Source organism: Anthonomus grandis, chromosome 8 (assembly GCF_022605725.1).
Source record: "Anthonomus grandis grandis chromosome 8, icAntGran1.3, whole genome shotgun sequence".
Lineage (NCBI taxonomy): Eukaryota > Metazoa > Arthropoda > Insecta > Coleoptera > Curculionidae > Anthonomus > Anthonomus grandis.
The window spans coordinates 29,747,777-29,770,137 of record NC_065553.1 but is presented as its reverse complement, the minus strand read 5'-3'; the positions used below and the strand labels follow the sequence as shown (position 1 = coordinate 29,770,137).

The window sequence follows — 22,361 nt, the reverse complement described above, 5'->3', positions numbered from 1 at the left end:
TGTTTACTGGTATTATGGCCCAATATTTATATCAAGAAATTTGAATATATGTATGTTGAAATGCTATAGAGGTCTATCGAATCATTAATAGTGCGGGAATTAGAAAATCAGAGGAACATACATGGAAATTTATCTTTAGAAGAACGCTTACTACAATTCTAACAGGATGGAGCACCTTCCAATCCAATTTACCATGGTGTATCCTGGATGGTATAAATCCTAACCAGTGGATTGGAAAAAGGGTTCCTAATGAATGGAAATCTAGATATTCAAACCTAACACCTCTTGACTTCTTTTTGTAGGGTCATCTAAAATCTGTGGTTTTAGAAATTAGATTTTAGAAATATATCTCACCATGTTTAATCTGCAACCCGATAAAGCAGAGATAAAATGCTTGTTTGGTCCCCCTTCGTTTTATAGAAACTGTTTTTAGCGTTTTTTTATTCAGTTTTTCGCTTCTAATATACGGCCATTTCAAGTTTTGAATTTGTCACCCTCTTACTATACCAAATAAATAAATAAATAAAATGACAATTTTGTATGTACAGGAAACATACGTGAGGTAACAGGAAGCAAGAAAGCGTAATATAAAATCGTAATTTTGGTATAAAAATTATTGAAATGAAAAAACACCTGATGCTTTTTAACATACATAATCATCTAGCATTTTAGTTGTTTGAATACTAATGACCATTTTTCGCATTATCGATTTTTTAATGAAGAATATTACAACATGTGTTTAATTTGTAAATATTTCGAAGAAGCCAGACGTGTTTTTCAATATTATATTAGTAAACAAAGCAAGGATTTTGTTTAACTTATCTGACCTTTTCACGATATTTTACGATAACATCGGAAGAGATTCTACATGTATTAAAGCTTGTAGATACTTTTTTACTGGGTACTGATGACGCATTTATATAATTGGGTAAAATCTGTGATAATTCAGAATAGTCGAAGAACATAAACCAAATATTTTAAGAAAGAGGCATATACATTATTTTGTCAGTACCAATAGAAGTTTCAAGATGTTTAGTTTAGTTAAGTTACTTGTAAGTATAAAAATTTATTCTTTAATATTTTTATATCATTAATCATTAAGAACATATATAATTTTTTACATATATTATAAATTTATTTCGAAAAATAATTATTATGCTTTTAGAGCCTATAAATAGTAGGATAGCTATATTTTAGGGAGTCAAAAAGGAAAAAAAAACAAAACCAAAAATTTCCCAAATTTCAAAATTTTTATTTCTTAATTTACCTTAGTCTTACGTAGGTTAATACTATAAATTCAATATAAAGTTTTTTCAATATAAATATTTTGTTAAAGTGAAAAAAATCAAGACAATGGGTTGTCTTAGAATATAAAAATAATATGTGATGACAGTTTTGATGGTACATACATAGGCCCATTGCCCCATTGATCGTGAATAACCAACCACCTGCTTTTGCCTGGTGGTTCTAAATGTAATTATAATAAAAAGCTTAAGGTTTTATTTATTTAATGTGTTTTAAATAGGCCATAAGTAGTCATTATCCTATCATAAGAAAAATGAAAACTCGAATAAAACAAACATGTGAACAAGTTTCTTAACAAGAATTACAAAATGGTTGCATAAGAAATAGGAAAATTGAAAAATGAAAAATGCATTAGAAATAATGGTGGTTTAATTCGAAGACTTTTAGTTTTTTTAGTCCAGTGGCGTCCTAAGTATGTACTTAAAAAAATAATAATAAAAACATTTTATTTTAATGACATACCCTTATCAAAATGAGAACTTAAGTTATCTTAGGTAAAGATGATTTAATATAATTTAACAGATTTCAAATAAATAGTGTTCTAAAGATAGTTTACTCTTGAATCGAAATGTATTGCATTTCTAGCCCGTGAGCCAGTGACAGATTTTTTTGACCAATTTCAACCCTGACCAAACTTTGTGGAGTACTAAATTTCGTTGTGCTTTAAGGCAAAATGACCATCAGCTAGCGCACCAGCGGTGGGTGGGCCAATGGGAGGGCCGAAAACACGTAAAAAAAATTTCAACTTTTAGTCATTTCAACCCTGCCGAAATTTTTGTAGATGGTAGTTTATATAATTATTTAAATAAAAAAAATCGTCAGCCGGCTGTATGTTGGTGGAAAGCCCGTCAGCTGACCATGAAAACATGTAAAAATTTTTTTTAATTTCAGTCATTTCAACCCTGCTGAAATTTATAGAGATGATAGTTTATATAATTATTTAAATAAAAAAAATCGTCAGCCGATTGTATGTCGGTGGAAAAGGCGTCAGCTAGCGCTGTGAAAGGTGTAGCGCGTAAATCACATATGCCACTCATCCGCGTTGTTAAGTGGATCAGCTGACGGGCTTTCCACCGACATGCAGCCGGCTGACGATTTTTTTTATTTAAATAATTACATAAACTACCATCTATAAAAATTTCAGCAGGGTTAAAATGACTTACATTATTATTATAATATTATTTGACGTGAATTTTACATGATACGTACAAACCTGTTAGTGATACATATATTTCATGCATTGTAGCAGATATTTTCATTATAAATTGTTATAAATATTAATTATTTGAATTTTTTTTATGAAATTAATGAAATTTATATATAATTTTTAGTTTAAAAAAAAAATTATTAAAAAATACATTTTGTAGTGAAAAAGGCAAGTTTTTGTCAAAATAAAGGCTATTCACTGTTCATCATCAATTTCATCTTCACTGTGACTGGTACAACTATCGTTATCTTGATCATCGCATTCAGACTCACTATCAGAGCTTGCCTGTGATATTAGGTCATCATCATCATCACTAATGTTATCTATAAAAAAAAATAATATGTAAGCATTTACGCACCGTATCAAACGAAATATAATAAAAGTATAGAGTAAATTAAAAAAACATATAGAGTAAATAAAAAAGTAAATTTTCACCTTCTTCAGGCTGCATAGTGATGTCATCGACAGAAACTGGTAACTGTCTTCCAGTAAACCAGATGTACCTAAAAGTATCATTGACTTGTGTCCATCCATATTCCGATGGATCATTTCCATTGGGCACTTTTAGGTGTGCATGTGCCCGTGTTTCGGATATGTAACATGCTCTTGAAAATTGATTGACTTATTCAGCTTGGCACGGCGGTAGACTTGACCCATCATTATTTGTTTTCGGCAACTCAAAGACGTCATTTCTACCAATTTTGTAATTTTTATGAAAAGTTGCTTCTCTTGCCTGGTTAACTTTTTGTTATTTTTTAAATCCGTACACAGCACAGATATACTCTTCAATCACTTTAAAAGGTTCACTCTTCTCATGCGATGGCATCGACATTTGTGTGAATGCTTCAATGAAGCGAGAACTTTCTCTCATTATTGCCAGCGGTCGCTTTTTTCCTTTGCGGAAAAATGATGGATTGAAGTCGCACCCGGTGAAAGCATGGAAGGCAGGCAGCGCTTCGCTCACATCTTTTCCAAGAGTGTCGAATAATTTCGTAACGTCAATAAAGCGATGGTGATTGCCGGTTCCAACTTCCATATGAATGTGATGGTTGTAACGTATTTGAGACATATTACCGAGCATGATGATTAACACATCTGTATCAGAGCAACGAATTGTAATATTCGCATCGAACTTCAACTGCGAAACGTGAAAAATCATTTTGGTGTCCGCCTCCTCGTGCGCGGGGCACGTCAATGACGGCTCCAACGTTTTGACAATTTTTCCATCGTTCACTTGATATTTATAACATGATTCACAGTTGATATAAATCTCTTTATTATTCATATAAGGTGCCATGTGATTTTCAGCCCAGTGTTGAATGAAGAAATTGACGATTGCTTCTTTGAAATTCGGATTTTTCAACTTTGTAGCCAAATCTTTCGTTCGCAACTGATCGGGACCATCAATCCGATAATCAGATATTTCCATACCCCTCATTTTACGCTCCGTATCTTTTATGGACGGGAAATGTATCTGTCGAATGTGACTATAATAACTTTTGCTGGAGTTGCACAAATCCACTGCAGAAGTTGTAGAGAAATGTTTCCAAAAGTATTTGGTACTTCTTTCATCAAGTGAAGAATGAAAAATCCATCGTAGATAATCACATCTGTGTTTGTAGGTGCTTGTGATTGAACTTCTTTCTCCAACAATTTCATCAGAGCCGATTTTTCAGTCTTGCAAATAGAACCATCAAGATGGCACATTGACAAAGGTACTGGCGTTAATGGGTACGCAAGAACCTTTGCAATATCAACTTTTTTTTGCATGGAAATGTAAAGAAGCTTGCCAAAAATATCACGCTGCATTCTCAGCTCCACTTCCTTTCCAGCAATTGACAATTTTTTTTACTGATGATACTGGCAAAAGTATGAAGTTTATTTTGTGAAATAGCCTGATCAAACTTACTTGGATCGTCTACACACAATTGTATAAATTTTTGTCTCTGCTGATTTCCAGTTTCTTCAACACTCAACAAAAAGTCAGCGACATTTTCTGGTGCAGCTTGGCCAGTAGAAATGTTGTATAAATTATTTTTGTTTAAAACTTTATCAAACGGGTTGATATTTCGTTTTATTCCACTAATTAATCGAGCTAGTTGACTGCTGTTTTTTCTAATCACACCCTTTGACAAATCTTGTGTCACGTCTTGTTTTTTAGTTAAATGTGCATCATCTAACGTATGACTAATAATCGCAGATCGAATGGTGTGGCTGCGGCACCATCGCTGTCTAGCTGCTATCGAACTTGTGATATGAGAAATTCCAGTCAGCTTATTAGCAGCATCTGCATTAATAGTTTGCTCAAGAGTGAGGTCAACTGATTGCCTTGAAAACGGTTTCTTTGTCCTTTTAACGCCGAATGATCCCTCCTCTAGCTGCGAACGCAGGCCAGGATGCGTGTCGTCAATTTTCAGCAAATTATCGAGATATTTAACTAAATATCTCGAATAATTTGGCTGATTAAATGTGAAAAATAAGTTAACCATTTTTGATAACATATATTTGAATAACTGGAAGTCGCCTTTGCGAATACTTGCATTTAGCAACAAATAATAGTCAACGAAACGTATGTATAGCATATAGTATTGTGGGGTCTTTCCATGATCGCCTTGCAATGTTTTTTCACTGTATTCTTCGTATTGTTTTACCAAATCTAATATTTCTTCATTTTCTATAAACGGCGAAGATGCTTTTTTCTTTGAAAATTGAATTAAAGCTAATATTAATCTAGATTTGCATTCATCATCAATCGTAACATTATTTTCAAGAATGAAGCTTTCAAAATGCAACATTCTTAATGCTAAGGCAACCACGGGGTGTAACCGTTTACACCTGTTAAAATGCTTTCCAGCAATCACACCGTTGACTGATCCACTGGCAAGCATGAGAGCATCCACCATAATATTTGTAATACCACAATTATCGATAAATTTGCCCAAAAAAGTGTATAAATAAATTATCAAATACTCCTTTTTCGGTACTTTGGATTTGGAGGGCGATTTTCGCGATAGCAAGATCGTATGTTACCTGCATATACTCTTCTCCGCATTCATCAGCCACTTTTTTACTTTGCTGCATGGTCTCTAATACAACAGATTTGTTTGTTGGCGAAGAATTTATTGTAGTTAAATAACGAACGAGTTGTTGTGGAGATGTGTCTTCATGCACTAAACTATTGTAGCCTACCCACATCGGTGTCATTGACAACTGATAATAGTGTGAAAGCATCCACGAAAAATGAATGTGACGTTGGGATGTGAGATTTACTGTTATTGAATGTAATGGCGATTCGAGAGGCAGCAAACACTCAACAATTCGCGGTCGTTTCGGATACGGTTGCAAATCGTGTCTGAATACGTCGAAACTTCGTCTATGTTTAGTTTTTTTCGGTACCGTTACGTCGACGTTAATGTTGCTCGTACTTGCAACAGCTTCCTCTCTCTCAACCGCTTCCTCTCTCTCAACAGCTTCCTCTCTCTCAACAGCTTCCTCACTTTCACAAGTACTTACATCTTGAAAAATTATTCCCACGGTATCGTGAAGTGTATCTTTACCTGATGTTGTATCAACAAACCGATCATAGTTATCAAAAGCGACACCTGTATGTAATCCTGGTAGTCGTTCGATTCCATCAGGACAAATATCTGAAGTCTCGCAAGACGAAAATGTAGCTTCAGTCTCAAGGCCTTCTAGAACACTATAACTACAAGTATGCCCATATCTATTGAGAATGTTGACAATCTTTTTACTATTAGTAAGACTTTTTACAGTCAAGCCAAGGGTCATATGTTTTGAACATTTTAATCGGCCATTTAATACACCATAAATAAGATCTTCTCCATACGATTTAGCTAATCTTTTAGTTCTTGAATTATGTCTGCGACGATAATTATTTCCGGCTAAAATTTTTTCATAAAAGTCCATCAAAAAGTCAGGAACGTCGCACTCGCCCTGTATTATGTCTTTTACTGTTAAGTTTTGTGGAAAATTACGACCTTGAAGATTACGAATTTTCTCATTTAAAATATCAGCAGCAGCCTCTAAAATATTACGTTTTTCAACCTCACTATTTACGACAATGCCCCTGTATGGTTTCACAAGGGTTTTATTTTCAAAAGTTATAATGGTAATTCTTTTTGGAAATTTTTTAAGTAATCTTTCCTTTAAGTGGTAAGGTTTAAAGGTATATGCACAAATGTCTCCAGTAAGCTCTTTTAAATGATCAATAAATAAATCATTTAAAAATGTCAGAAAAAATGTTTGTTCTTGATTGATAATATTTTGAAGAACAAAGTTTTCAACAGCTGCATACGCCTCTGCACGAGCGTCTCTTGTCAAATGCCACTGTGACTGTTCTTTATTACCTCTTACAACTGATTGGCGAGTATTATAATAGGCTACTTTGCACCTCTTGTGATAAAAACTATCGATATCAGATGGAAAATCGTCTACTTTCTTCACCATTTCTTCGTCAATATCATCGCTTGACTGTGCGATATTTTTAACCGTGTCGCGTCCTGACCTCGTAAGTACAAATAACTGTTCCGGGCGGCCTTTTACTTTTTTTCTGCTTTTACCACAAAAAAAACAACTATGACTCACAGTAGTATCATCAGCATTGCTTATCTCAGCAGCACATTGCCTGAAAAATATATTTATAACGTAAATACTTTCATTTATGAATAACTTAATTATTTATAAACTTATACGAAAACATCGATATTGATATACATACTGCTCTGTTGAATTAGCTGCTGATTGTGCTGTAGAAACTGTAAGTCTTTCCATCTCAATGTCATCACTTTGATTTTCAGCATGGTGTCTGAAAAAGGAATAGAATTTTTGTAATGCAAAATTTCATACAACTTGTAACTTTAATTTTTATTTTAAATTATGCAGTATCACTTTCTTTAAATATATATATGTTAAATAACTGACATTGATATACATACTGCTCGGCTGAACCAGCTGCTGATTGTGTTGTACAAGAGTCAGAATGAGTATGTACGGTAGGTTCAGTTGCCGCAACTTCATCAGTATTATCGCTCTGATTTTCAGCATGTTGTCTGAAAAAGGAATACAACTTCAATAATGCGTTCTTAATTTCGTTTTCTATACTCTTTTCAAACTTGTATTTTTATATACATTATAAAAATTTTTATATACATTAATTACTCAAATCACATGTAAATGAAAAAATTAACTATATACATACTGTGATGTTGAAGTTGATGCAACTTCTGGTTTAGATGCAGACACTCTGTACTTTTGCGGCAAGGCGGTAAAACGTCTATAACAATCTGTGTGATATTTCTGGAATTCATTGACTTCTTTTGGAACCACAACATCACAATAAGTTAATTTATTATCCTGGCGAATTTTCAATATTTCACGACATTTGCACAATATTTTTTCTTCAAAGCACTTCAATTTATCACTTTTTCTTTTGCAAATAACGCAAAACGGTTTAACGTTAGACATTTTCGAATTTGCTCCGAAATTACTTTTACGTTGCTTCTATGTGAAGAGACGAAAAAGAACTGAACTGCGTACAAATGGAAAAGTACGACTACTGGCTCAAACGACCTCAAGGCTAAATGTGTACCTAAACTTTTGGATTTCTATAGGTCCGAATCTCACTTGCGTCTAGCCAGCCCGGTAGCATTGATACCGAACGTGGCCGATGTACTCGGTTGCTTTTAGCGGCAAATTCAAACAGGCGATTTAATATTGTAATCACTAATTTTATGTTTATTGAGTGGTTAGATAGTTTTTAAATAATAATATGATATACACCATTGAATATCATTATGTAAATAGAACGTCGAGTCGAAACTTTAACCTTAACCTGAAACCTGAACTGTCAAAATCCGAGAATGTTCGCCATTCGATCGATTCGGATTTCGGTTCGGGACCGATGCTACCGGGCCGGCTAGACGCTAGTCCGAATCTCCCCGTATAAAGCAAACAAAAGGTTGTTGTCCTTCAATGAACAGCTGACAATATTATACTTATATAGAATATTACTTTTCACCTTGTGCGTCGTATATACAAGATCGTGTATATTTTACAAGTCGTTTGATTTTAACAAAAATGATATTAATAATGTTGTTTTAAATTGATTTATACACCGTTAAAAAAGTACGATTGAAAGAACTTTTTTGATTTAATTTTTTTTTCAACAACTGGTTGCATTTTCAACCAAATAACGAGCCAAAGAATGAAAAAGTTTAACTTTGAAGTTAAGTGTGTTAAATTTTCAATTTTTTTTATTGAAAATTCAATTTTTATTTAACAATGTAATAATTTCATTCTTAAATAGAAATACATATTATCGCATTTTTACGTATCATGTAAAATTCACGTCAAATAATATTATAATAATAATGTAAGTCATTTTAACACTGCTGAAATTTTTATAGATGGTAGTTTATGTAATTATTTAAATAAAAAAAGCGTCAGCCGGCTGCATGTCGGTGGAAAGCCCGTCAGCTGATACACTTAACAACGCGGGTGGGTGGCATATGTGATTTACGCGCTACACCTTTCACAGCGCTAGCTGACGCCTTTTCCACCGACATACAATCGGCTGACGAATTTTTTATTTAAATAATTATATAAACTATCATCTCTATAAATTTCAGCAGGGTTGAAATGACTGAAATTAAAAAAAATTTTTACATGTTTTCATGGTCAGCTGACGGGCTTTCCACCAACATACAGCCGGCTGACGATTTTTTTTATTTAAATAATTATATAAACTACCATCTACAAAAATTTCGGCAGGGTTACGTGTTTTCGGCCCTCCCATTGGCCCACCCACCGCTAGTGGACCAGCTGACGGTCATTTTGCTTTAGAGGACAACTAAATCTAACACTCCACAAAGTTTGGCTAGGGTTGCGATGGTTGACAAAAATCTGTCACTGGCTCCCGGGCTATTCGTACCCTGAGCAAAATGTGAGTCTTATAGTCGTACAGCCTCCGACCAAAAATGACGAAGAACACTCAACAAAGAACCAAGATTATGACTTGTATCCATCTTAGGTGGGACACCCTTTATATTTAAAAAACTTACAAAATGTAATAATTTTTGTGCAAAAAGAAATTTTCTTTTTCTTAAAATTATAGATAACTTTTTTTTCAAAAATAGGTTTTATTATATGCTATGAGTATTTAAAACAGAGGTTATTTAAACTATTAGAATCAAAATATTCATAACAGATTTGAAACCTTTTATATTATTATTTTAGGCTTTGTTTCTGTCAGCCCTGGCATTTTTGTCTCAATTATCAGCTTTTCCAAACGACTACGCTCCAAACCATGCCGGTCCCATCCAATTCGGAAGCCAACATTTAGGACCTCCTAGATCTTCGCACTTGGGTATACTTCCTAATTAAACGCATTAATAGATAAAGGTTGTAAATTATGTATTTTTGTTATAGGACCTCCAAGAGGAGGACAACATGTAGAATCGCAAGCAAAAGCTGAGGCCGTTTATTATTAGTAATATTTTCTATTCTTGTAAATAAAATTATTTAGGTGAAATTAATCATGATTTATTATATTACGCCTAATTACATTTAAATCACCTTTGACTAACGAATATTATGGGTTTTTAAGCGAATATTTTGCAAACCATCAAGTATTTAAGTTTAAGTTTTCGAAAGTCGGATTTAGTGTTCTGAAAGATAGCAATAGAGTATTACTTTCTCGTTCCCAGTAAATAATATTTTTTATTTGTTTTAAAAATGATTTGGAGTGTAATTTTGGTAAATTTGGTAAGTTTTTGACTAGCAAATTTTTAATTAGGATGACTAATACATTTTTTGATTATATATTTAACAATTTAAATGTTTATAAAATTCCATGCAATATGCTTAACCCTTTTGGTAAGACACACTATTAAAGGAAGAATTTTTGTCTTAATTAATATTTTTTTTTTAAATCGGGAAAGAAAATTGACAAAGAATAATTATTAACATTTATTATTCAATAAAATATTTTTTGAGGTTGACATACATTTAATTTAGAATATATTACAAATGAATATAAATTGGTTTTGCCTAGTCAATTTTTGAAAATGGTCAATGAAAGAAGTTATATGTTTTTTTTGAATTAGTTATGTGAAGTTAATTGAGATCACCCCTTGAATAAGATGGTATAGGTAGGTAAAATATATCTATTCAAATCCCGTTCAAAGCCATATAATTGTTTTTAGTTTGTTCCTTTTGAAATATAGAAGATCTTTGCCAGTTTTTCGTTATGGAAATTTAACATGTTGTCTTTTCTCAACTTTTGCATTTTTATCTACTAAATTTGGTATTTCTCTGCCTATGATACCACTACTTTTTGACATTACCAGTGCAGACCTTGGTCCATTAAAGGGACAAGATCCTCTTCTAGCAAGTCATCTACTTTCTCATTTTCTGATACACAGCTTTATCCTGGTACCCATTGAAGTTTTATCTTGCTACAGTTTCCCAGCTACTTTAGTTAAACTAGGTAGTTTTATAATAATTTTGATGTAACTCTGGTTCGTAAGTTCTTTTAGAGCAGTTATCTATCAGATACTTTTAAAATTTCTTATCATCCTATTTTTTTCGCACAAATGAGTATTGCAAAGATTTCTATCTGAACGACCAATGTAAGATTTTCTGAAGAATCAAATATCTCTTGACTTGATACTTATTTAACAATCCCAGCTCTTCTCTTTGTCAGTCTTTGATCTTTCTGTATCCCAGATCAAATCTTCACGAGTCCTCACTGTTATTCCATTCTTGTCTGCAGTCAACTTCAAATCTATATAAATGAAAACTATATCTAGGAATCATGTAATCCAACCACATTTGTAATATTTTGTTCCCACATATTATCCAGACTCATTGATATCGTATCTATATCGATGCTAATATACATGGACAAGCTAGTATTTGTATTTTACTCAGCTTCTATCTTAATATATTTGTCAATTTCTTCAGCTACCGCGTTAAAACCACATATTATGTCGATAAAACCACACAAGGCTGATAGGGTTACCCTGGTTTAGATCCAATATACCATCTTGGGTTTCAATCTCCATATATATCCATGCATTCTTATAGCTATCATAAAAATAGTTTCTGCTTTATTATCTTATCTAAATATTGGTGCTAGCTTAACTTAGAGTCCAGAGTTACCTTCAGTATTTAACTTAACTACCACCAGGATTTTATCCACTAATTTTCGCCTCATAGTGAATAGACTACGATGAATTTAATAAACTTTAAACAATATTCAAGGCCTATTGGATTCAGCCTTTCACTGTTTTATTACATTTGCCTTGGGTTATTACAACCAATTCATCTCCATATCGCATAGTGCTCTCCTTGGCTTCCTTTACTTCTAAGACTAGTGCGTTCATAGTTTAGGTTCTCTATGTTTAGAAAGGCGGTTAGCATCACTTTATTGTCATCCAGAGACTTCTTTACAGAAGTCAATTATTGGCTTCCCTGTACATTTTAAAGAAAAAATGTAACATAACTTTTTGAAGAGACCAATCTAACAAACCCTCGTGCAAAGTTTCAAAAAATCTTAATAAGCGAGTCTTGAATTATTCAATTAAATATAATTGCAAAATTACCAAATTTTCGGTTCAGGTAAAACCAGACACCAGCCACCAGCAAATAATTTGTTATAAGGCCTTGTCAAATCTGACGTACAGCCGAATACAAGAAATGTTTTTTTTTTTCGTTTTATCAATCTCACAACCATACATGCAAAGTAAGACACGTTAACATTACTTTTTTATCTAAACTTTTATTAAATATAATGATGAAGTTAAACCAATAATATTTATTATTATCGATTATTAAAAAAAATATTTTATTATACTTAGAATTTAATTAAACCAATAGCAGTATCTGAAATATTTTCAATTTATTTTCCCATCAAGCCTATCTGGTCCATTTCAACCACTAAACCCATTGTTAGTAAATTCGAGTCCAAAGACATTGCAATAAATCATTGTAAATGTTTAACTCAGAAGATCGAAAATAGATCCGAAAAAAGAAAGAACAGAACTCTTAATATTTTACTAAGTGTGGAAAAATAAAATAAAATAAAAAAAATATGATAACTTTTTTAAAATAATAGAGAATTACATAAAAACATCAATTAATCAAATGTTCAAACAGCCCCCCCATTAACAGCTAAACAATATCCTAACAGATCATAAAATTAATTTCTAAGGTTACTAAGTTGATATTGGGAAATTTTATTACATTCTAACGAAATAGCGTTTTGTAACTGGTTTAGATTCTCAAATTTTACACTTTTATAAATGACCCCACAAAAAGAAGTCATTCGGTGAAAGATCAGGTGACCTGGCTGGCCAAAATATCCGGTACCGTGAACCAATAATATTGCCGTTAAAAGCATTTTCCAAGCACTCTCTAACCATACGGGCATTATGGGCTCGGCAACTATCCATTTGGTACCAGATCATTAGATCTTTCTGAACAACTTCTTCCAAGGCGGGTCCAATTTGATTTTGAAATAAGTCTAAATAGGTTTCAGCTGTTAGGTTATAGTCCATAAAAATGGGTCCAATGATATGGTGTCCGATAATTCCCACGAATACATTTGTTTTTTGGGGATATTGTGTCCGAGTATGAACAAAACGATGTTCATTTTCTTGGCTCCAATACCGGCAATTCTGAACATTTGGTTCATTGTTGAGGGTAAATGTACATTCATCGGTAAAAGAAATATTTCTTAAAAAATTCCTATCATTATTTGCTCTTTCCATCATTTCAAAACAAAATGCCATTCTTCGCTTTTCATCTCCTTCCTGCAGCTCTTGATGTTTTTCGAATTTATTCGAATAATATTTGTGTTTTTTTAAAGTGCGCAATACCGTTATATGATGTTTATTTACCTCTTGGCCAAGAACCCTCGTACTAACCATCTTGTTTTCCTCCACACTTAGAATATTGAATGAATTGAATTGACGAAACAGTGGGCTGCCAAGGCAGTTGTGCATATAGGTCTCCTGATGGACCCGTCATGCCCCACCGGGGGTTACCAGAGCCCAACAGCCTTAAAGAAATCGATAAGGCTCTGTGGTCTGAAGGACTTAAAGTCACTCGGTCCACTGAAAGTGTTACCCAAGTATTTGAACCTGGCGCGCGTAAGTGCTGGGCATTCCCCGACTACATGGTCAACGGTTTCATCCTCCTCACAGCACCATCGGCATTCCGGGTTGTCCGCAATACCGAAAGTATGGAGATGGCTTCTTAAGTGCCAGTGACCAGTTAAAAGACCTGTCACTAGCCGAATTTCGCGTCTTTTTAGGCGTAGTAGATTTTTGGTGAGACAGGCAGAGGGCCCACCTATGTGCGCTTTGGCCTGTCTCATACTAGGGGACTCAGTCCATCTTCGGTGGGTCCACTTGTCCAGCAGGCCCTTCATTGATGCGACCGCAACGCATTTGGCGATACCGACTATGGGTTCTGGCCCCATCGGCACAATTGCGGATCCCAGTCTGGCGAGAGAGTCCGCTTCCTCATTACCTGCATGGCTTGCGTGGCCTGGTATCCAGACGAGCTGGACCCTGCATCCAACCTGTACCAGTTTTTTCAGGACTTTTATGCACTCTAGTACAAGCTTGGAGCTTACCTTTCCGGCCGTGATAGCCTTAATGGCAGCTCTGCTGTCCGAGCATATTGATACAACTGTATTGCGGTGTCCGCTTAGGATTTTCTGTCAGCATTTTAATACAGCGAATATTTCGGCCTGGAAGACAGTGGCGTGCTCCCCCAGCGAGTATGCCCTACTGGTATGTGGGATCCCACCAATTAGCCCTGATCCAGCTCTGTTATTGATTCTGGAGCCATCTGTGTACCAGATGGTTCCCCTATTTAGTAATGCAGGTCTGTTGGAATGCTGCCACTTCTCTCTGCCTGCAATGTGCGTCACGAATCCCTCGCAGTCCACAGTCACTGGAGCCATGCAGTCACTGCCCATCAGAAGGAGAGGACATTCCTGTATGGCCCGTGACCAAAAAAAACCAGAGGCGGAAGGCTCAGCAGAGTCTCAAGCGCTCTAGTTGGCGCCGTCCGCATGGAACCCGTTATGCTGAGACTTGCAAGACGTTGGACTCTGTCCAGTTGAGCACGAATTTTCGCTTTCTCTGCGGGCAGCCCCTAGCCGTCAACGTTTCGACAATCTCGTTGTTGAGCTGGGCAGATACATGACGTTTCGAGAGCATGGCCTCTATCCAGCTAACCAAACAGGGTTCTGAGCCGCGGCTCTCGAGTGCTTGGCAGATTAATGCAAAAGGGGTGTTGTCGAACGCCCCTTCAATGTCTAGAATGCACCCAGACAGGCCTTGCCACTACCCAGAGCACCCTCCACCTTCCTAACGAGGTGGTGTAGAGCCAGGTCCCTGGATTTGCCCGCCTGATAGGCGTATTGGTGCACATGCAGTGGTTTGTTGACCAGGATGCTTTCCTTAAGATATCGATCAATCATCCTCTCCATCGCCTTCAGCATAAAGCTGGTAAGGCTGATAGGTCGGTACGATTTGGGATCTGTAAAATCGCTTTTTCCGGGTTTCGGAATGAAGACGACTTTCACTTGACGCCATAACTTTGGGACGTAGCCCTGAGCAAGGGACGACCTGAATAGTCTGACTATGTGTGGGGTTAGTACTTCTAACCCGTTTTGCAAAAGGCATGGATATAATCCATCCGTGCCCGGAGATTTGAAGGGGGGGAATGTCTTGATTGCCCATTTCACCCTCTCGTAGGTAATTATTCTTCTAGCGGTCTCGAACTCTAAGCGAATCGGAGCCCGAGAACAGCTAGGAGGATCCCGAGATGAGTTGGAGTCTGGGAAGTGGGTGCGCAGCATGACCTCCAGTGACTCTCGCTCATTGGTAGTAAAGCCGCCATCTAGTAGAATATTAAGATCTCTCTTTCTTCAGCTCTATTTTCGATATCCTGAGTTGAACATTTACAATTATTTATTACGGTACCTTTGGACTCGAACTTATTGACAATACATTTAATAGTTGAAATGGACGGAATGGGCTTGGTGGGGAAATAAACTGAAAACATTTCAGATACTGCTCTAAAACTGTTTCCCGCATAATGCCACTTAATTATGGCTATTTTTTCGTCAATTGAATAATTCATACTTGTTTTCAAATATCGACTGTCACTACTGATTTATTGACACTTTTCCTCACGTCAGTGACAATATTCATTTTACTGGTGCCCGTTTGGTTTTACCTCAACCGAAAATTCGCTAATTTTGCAATTACATTTAATTGAATAATTCAAGATTCACTTATTAAAATTCTTTGAAACTTTGCACAAGGGTTTGCCAGATTGGTCTCTTCAAAAAGTTATCTTACATTTATTCTATAAAATGTGCAGGGAAGCCAATAATTGACCCCCTTAAAATTTACATGGGTTTTCCTATGTTCCGTTCGGCGATGCACCACTTGGTGTATGTACAATAGTATGTGACTTTCATACTAAAAACAGGAATATTGTAAGCCAAAATGGAAAAAAAAAACTTGTGTTGAAAATAATCTTTTAAATTAGGTTAGCTAAGCTTTCTGCAACATCACGAAAAACTCTTCTTTTTTCTTTGGAAAAACTGGCTTTGCCAGTAAAAACACTTCTGCTTGAAAAACATTTTTCGGTTTTCTGATACCGTGCCTTCCTAAAACGAAGTAATTTCACAAACAATGTTGCAGGCCGATATTTAGGGCAATACTATTCTTAATTTCAATCACTACTGAAAAACTTAATCTTTTGCCAAACCTATATGCAAAACTATACAGGGTGTCCCAGCGAAAACGAAATAGGTATTTTTGGTATGAAAAAAAAATTTTTTTACAAAAATCTCGAACACGTCGATTTTACTTTCGAGGGGGACAACTTTTACTTACCAAGGCACCCTCATACCAGTAACCCACTTCGAGGGGGTGGGATCACCCCTAAAATCTTAAATAGAAAGAGGGGTCGTGTGATACCTTATTTTAAAGGTCTTTTAATTCTGAATATAACTGCCAAATTTAAAGTGGCTAAAATTTTTTATCCGGATATTACAGCTTGTCAAAATTGTAGAAACAGCGAAAATGAAAAAGGTATTTTGAACTCTCTTTTGGATAATATTTTTAAAAGAATAATTAAGTCCTAATTTCAAAGGGGTCACTAATTAATTAAGAGGCCACCCTAATCCCTGGAACCCTTTAAGAGGGGTTGAAAGCACCCCTTAAATCTTAAATAGAAAAAGGGGTCGTGTCATTCCTTATTTTGAAGGCCTTTTTACTCTGAATTTAAATGGTGACTTCTGAGTGACTGATGGATATAAAAATAGCAAGAAATATCTTTACTGCCAGTAAAAGTGGAGAGATAAGAAATACCTACTCTTTTCCTTTTGTGTCTTTTAAATAAAACAAGTTTATTTAAATTACGTCAATTTATTAAATGTTCAAATTGTGCCCCGCCTACTTCCATGCAGGAATACAGGTTTTGCTTAAAACGATGCCTGACGTTTTGTAGAACTTCAGGTGTTATCATCTGACACTCATTTATAATTCTCTGGCGTAAGTCTTCTAGGGTGTCTGGTTGGCTAGCGTAAACTTTTGTTTTTAAATGCCCCCATAAAAAAATCTAATGGGGATAAATCAGGTGACTTAGCTGGCCATTCCATAAAAGGTCCTCTCCTTCCAATCCAACGATCAGGAAATATCTCATCAAGATATTGCCTCACACCAGCAGCATAATGTGGAGGCGCTCCGTCTTGTTAGAAAACGACTTGATCATCATCAGAATGATTTCCGACTTCCATTATTTCTACTATTCTTGGATATACGGCATTTTCCAAGAGATCTCGGTACATTTCTCCATTCAAATTTCTGGGCAGAAAAAACGGACCAACAATGGAGCCGCCCAAGATTCCCGCCCAAACATTTAACTTCTCAGTGAACTGGGTATGAACTTCAGGAAACTGGCCCGGATTTGCATTTGACCAGTAGCGGCAGCTATGACGATTTACGTTGCCATTAAGAAAAAAAGTACATTCATCTGAAAAGCAAATGTTGTTAATAAGACGCGGATTAACAGTTATCATATCACTAAGCGATTCACAAAATTGCACTCGTCTGTCAAAATCGTCCTCATTTAGTTCTTGCACCAGATGAATTTTGTAAGCATGGAATTTATTATGCTTAAGTATCCTATGAACACTACTTTTGCTTACTCCTGTACTCGTCGCCAATTTTCTGACACTTATTCCTGGCTCGGCATGAAGTTGACCTAGGACAGTTATTTGCATTGCTTCATTGACAACAACAGCATTTTGAACCTCACGCTTTTTATTTAAGACACTGCCAGATTCCCTAAATTTAGCAACTATTTCTAGAACGTATTTTCTGTTGACTCGTTTTTCTGGATGAAGGTCATTAAATTCTTGTACCGTTCTATTGGCACAATTGTTATGCCGAAAGAAAAACTCTATCATCTCAACCCTCTCTGCAGTAGAATAAACCATTGCTAACAGTGTTTCAACACGTAAAAGACTGGGTAATAATTTAAAACTATTTAAATAAATGCTGCTTTATGAAAAAAGTACCAATGATATTTAGCAAGCTAAATAAATTCTTCAGATACTAGTGTTTGCATTTTATTTGGTAATTTGTTTTTATTTAAGATATGCTGATAAGGTGTAATAACAATAATATTAACAATACTAATAAATTTTTAATCATGTTTTAATGATCCAACAAAAAAAATTGTAAGAAAGGGTTTCAGGCATAAAGGTTTATTTAAAGCATTTTTTCCACAATTTTATTTGGCTTTTATATCCAGAAGAAATCGATCAGTCACTCAGAAGTCACCATTCAAATTTAAAGTGAAAACGCTTTCAACATAAGGTATAACACGGTCCCTCTTTCTGTTTAAGATTTAAGGGGTGCTTTCAACCCCTCGTAAAGGATTCCAGGTATTAGGTGGCCTCTTAATAAATAAGTGACCCCTTCGAAAATAGGATTTTCTTGTTCTTTTAAAAATATTATCCAAAAAAGAGTCCATAATACCTTTTTCATTTTCGCTGTTTCCGCAATTTTGACAAGCTGTTTTATCCAGAGAAATAATTTTAGCCACTTCAAATTTGGCAGTTATATTCAGAATTAAAAGACCTTTAAAATAAGGTATCACACGACCCTTCTTTCTATTTAAGATTTTAGGGGTGATCCCACCCTCTCGAAGAGGGTTACTGGTTTGGGGGTGCCTTGGTAAGGAAAAGTTGTCCCCCTCAAAAATAAAATCGACGTGTCCGAGATTTTCGAAAAAAAAAATTTTTTCATACCGAAAATAGCTCTGTTTTGTTTTCGCTGGGACACCCTGTATGGGTCTTATGCATGTAAATATAAAGAACCGAAAAGAATGAAATAGTAATTATCTTATCATATTTATTTATATATACTTGACTAGTCTTCTAAAACATATTTAGTTCATTTAATAATGTTCTATAACTGCCTCTTTCAGATTCTTTTATCTACTTGTCATCCTCAGCAACTGTTTGACAACGCGATATTCGATCTTCGTGTTAATTCCAACTCACTAGATACACGCTTGGGAAAGAATGTTGCAGAGGTAACCCAATTTACGTGATTATTATTATTATCAAAATTATCACACACTTATTTCTAGGTCCCAAACCTCATCGCTTCAGGAGTCAACACGGTCAAACAATTGCCCTACGTAGAAGTGCTCCGATTGATAGAATCTTTTGTAAGACTCAAGGGAGAAATTTCAGGAAAAATCTGGGGTTTGATCTATGATAACAAACATATTTGGACGGCCGTAAGAGATACTATCATCAACAAGATCGCCACCATACATAATCTCACTTTGACATTTATCATTGCTGTTAGAAAAATTATAGAATTTGCTCTGACATTGTTTGGCGGTATTAATTTTGGGTTTCAGAACTCTGGAGGGTTTTTCGGCTAATATTTTGATTGGTATGCAAGATATTTGGAAGTAAACAATAAAAACATAATTATGTTAAGTTAATTTATAATACCATATGTGAATGTGTGCGTTGACAATAATCATTAGTGCTGTAAATATTTGTATATATTTTTTATGGTTTGTTTTTTTAAATTTGTTTCGTGATATTATTTATATTAATACAAACTGCTAAAATATATTTTAAACCATCCTATTTACAATTTAATTTGCTGTTCATGCCAGAAATATGTAGGAAATTTTTAAATTGTTAGAGCTCTATTTTAAAACTTGTACTTCTATTAGAAAGGATAACCTCTAGTTATTATTTAATAGGCTACCATTTACTTTATCCAGTTTTTGATATGCAATAAAAGCAAGTTTAATATTTATAGCTAAAACAATATGTTTTAATTTTGTACCTCCCCAGGGGCGTGCCCAGGTAGGGGCATTTAATAGAAGATAAAATAAACGTCATTTTTCCTGGCAAGTGGGAATTAAAAACGTGTTACCTACTCTGCGCAAAATGAAGTGTTAGAAACAAAATATCTTTTCAGTCAGATATTTTGATTTAATATTTTTGTATCTATTAATAAATATTTCACAACATTCAATATAGTATACTGTTAGTGACTCAATATAATTTAAATCTCCCGCGCAACCATCGCATCTCGTAGTTTCCGCTCCCGGCGAGAAAATCAGAGCCATATAGGATTAGAGCCGAATATATTTGGCCACCACATCTACGGACGGATGACAGTACTTTTTCCAGTAAAGAGAATAAGAGAAATCTGAAAGAGCATCAATTTATAGGGTCAATAGCGACATCTTCTATTGAATAGTAATAGCACGAAGAACGTTCTAGCAGGAAAGGAAAGGCAGCGATAGCAAGTATGAGACAAGGACGGAAATAGCGTCGAGAGTCGAATATTATGGCGTGTCATACTTTACAGTGTTACTATTTTGCCAAGAGTTTGCAGACGGTAGCTCACAGATTTATTGGAGGCTTGGGATTGTTCGAAGATTCACTTATAACTGGCTATTAAAGAATCTAAACTTGATTATAACTATTAAATAAGAGGGCGCCACTTAGTTTTTTTTTATATAAATGAAAGAAAACTAAGAAAAAGACTTGGTATATAGGTTTCAATTAACAATTAAATGACCCTGGATAAGGTAGATTTAAAGAGGCAAAAAAATTTCAACAATACAACCAAATTATATTTACATCAAAGATATGTCCACACCTCATGTTCTAATCTGATAAATGTTAATAATTTGCTATGAATTAAAATATGAATAATGTTGATATGATAAATAAAATGAAGAATATTATAAATAAAATTGACAAAAGTAACATTTAAATTATGATTTCGCTACTAGGTAGATTTCAGCACTTGAAAAATAAATCGCAATTATTAAAGTTTTTAGTATATATTTGTATTACGCAAGTTATAGAACAACAACCAGCATTTCCATTTTTAAAAAACAAATTTATTGAGAACAGGGACTAACTTAACTTACAACTAACTTGATTGATAGATAATGACTACATCGATTACTATATTATACTCTATTTCAGAAGTGTGTAGAGCAATAAAACCTCATTAGGTATGCAAAAGTGGTACCTGGTGATCCACCAATATTTTATGCCACTACCTTAGTTGGGTATTAGTTTCAATGTAAAATTCTTTCTTTTCGTTGATTGCAGGTAGTGCCACCCGGTTTTGGGTCAATTTATGAGTTTTGCCCATTGTTACCTACTGATAAACATTGAAAACGGTTCGCCAAAGGCGTGCAACTGGGACTTGTTTTTTACCTTATAATTAATGTACTTAAATGCTATTTTATTTTAGAAAGTTACTTTTGTTTAAATGTAATAATATATTTTTTTCACAAATGTATTGAACATAATATATAGAGTAAAACAGTTGAAAATGTCACTTTTGGATCTGGCACTTTTTGAACAGTGTATAACAATTTTAAATTATAATAGATTGTAGTCTTCTTCGTCATCTGACAAACTGTCATCACCTCTTGACATTATAATTAAAGGATCGACTGTCTGATCGATGAGGTTGTCAAGATCCCACATTTTGTCCTCTTGCTTAATTACATGCTGGATTGCTTTTCGCCAATTCTCTGGTGTCGCTTCCGTAATGGCTTGATCAAACAGTAGCTTAACATCTTTTATTTTAAAAGTCGTGTTTTGTCTTGCTACAAATCCTTTTACCTGCGCCCATATCAGTTCTATAGGATTTAGTTCGCAATGATATGGCGGTAAGCGCAGTACAGTTATATTATATTTTTCGGCTATATCTTCCACGGCGTATTTCATGAAACGAGTTTTGTGTAAGTTTGCTACTGCCAGCAGTTCTTTTTTTATCAAATTTGCTTCAAACGCAATACCTTTTGCAGTCAGCCAATCGATAATTTCTTGCTTTCTCCAACTTGAAGTTGGCGTCTTCTCTATTCGCCGTGAATGATAGCTTGCGTTATCCATAACCACCACCGAATTAGCCGGAAGAAATTTTATCATTTCATCAAAATAGTCCTCGAAAACGTCTGAGTTCATGTCTTCATGGTAATCTCCTGTGCGAGACGACTCAAAGGTTAGCAGACCTTCTTTTAAAAATCCCTCTTCGCTTCCAATATGTGTGATTATAAGTCTTTTTCCTTTTCCCGAAGGTACTTTAATACCCGTAGACAGGCCTTCTATGAAAGCTTGGCGAGCACTGGTTATATTTTTGTCTTGCCACATTTTTTGAACTATATAACCTTCGTTAATCCACGTCTCATCAAGATAAAAAACTTTCTTTTGCTCCCTGCGGTACTGCTT

General features: G+C 34.8%; 2 long non-coding RNA genes across 2 annotated transcripts; one reads left to right on the top strand and one right to left on the bottom strand.

Annotated features, from left to right (window-relative positions):
* Positions 1-886: 886 nt before the first annotated feature.
* On the top strand, positions 887-10,065 carry LOC126739185 (uncharacterized). Its single transcript, XR_007661568.1, has 3 exons — positions 887-1,052; positions 9,767-9,896; positions 9,959-10,065. It is a non-coding gene; the product is annotated as an uncharacterized LOC126739185 (long non-coding RNA).
* LOC126739186 (uncharacterized) lies at positions 7,230-8,066 on the bottom strand. Its single transcript, XR_007661569.1, has 3 exons — positions 7,731-8,066; positions 7,468-7,581; positions 7,230-7,337 (listed from the first exon to the last, which is right to left on the bottom strand). It is a non-coding gene; the product is annotated as an uncharacterized LOC126739186 (long non-coding RNA).
* Positions 10,066-22,361: the final 12,296 nt, after the last annotated feature.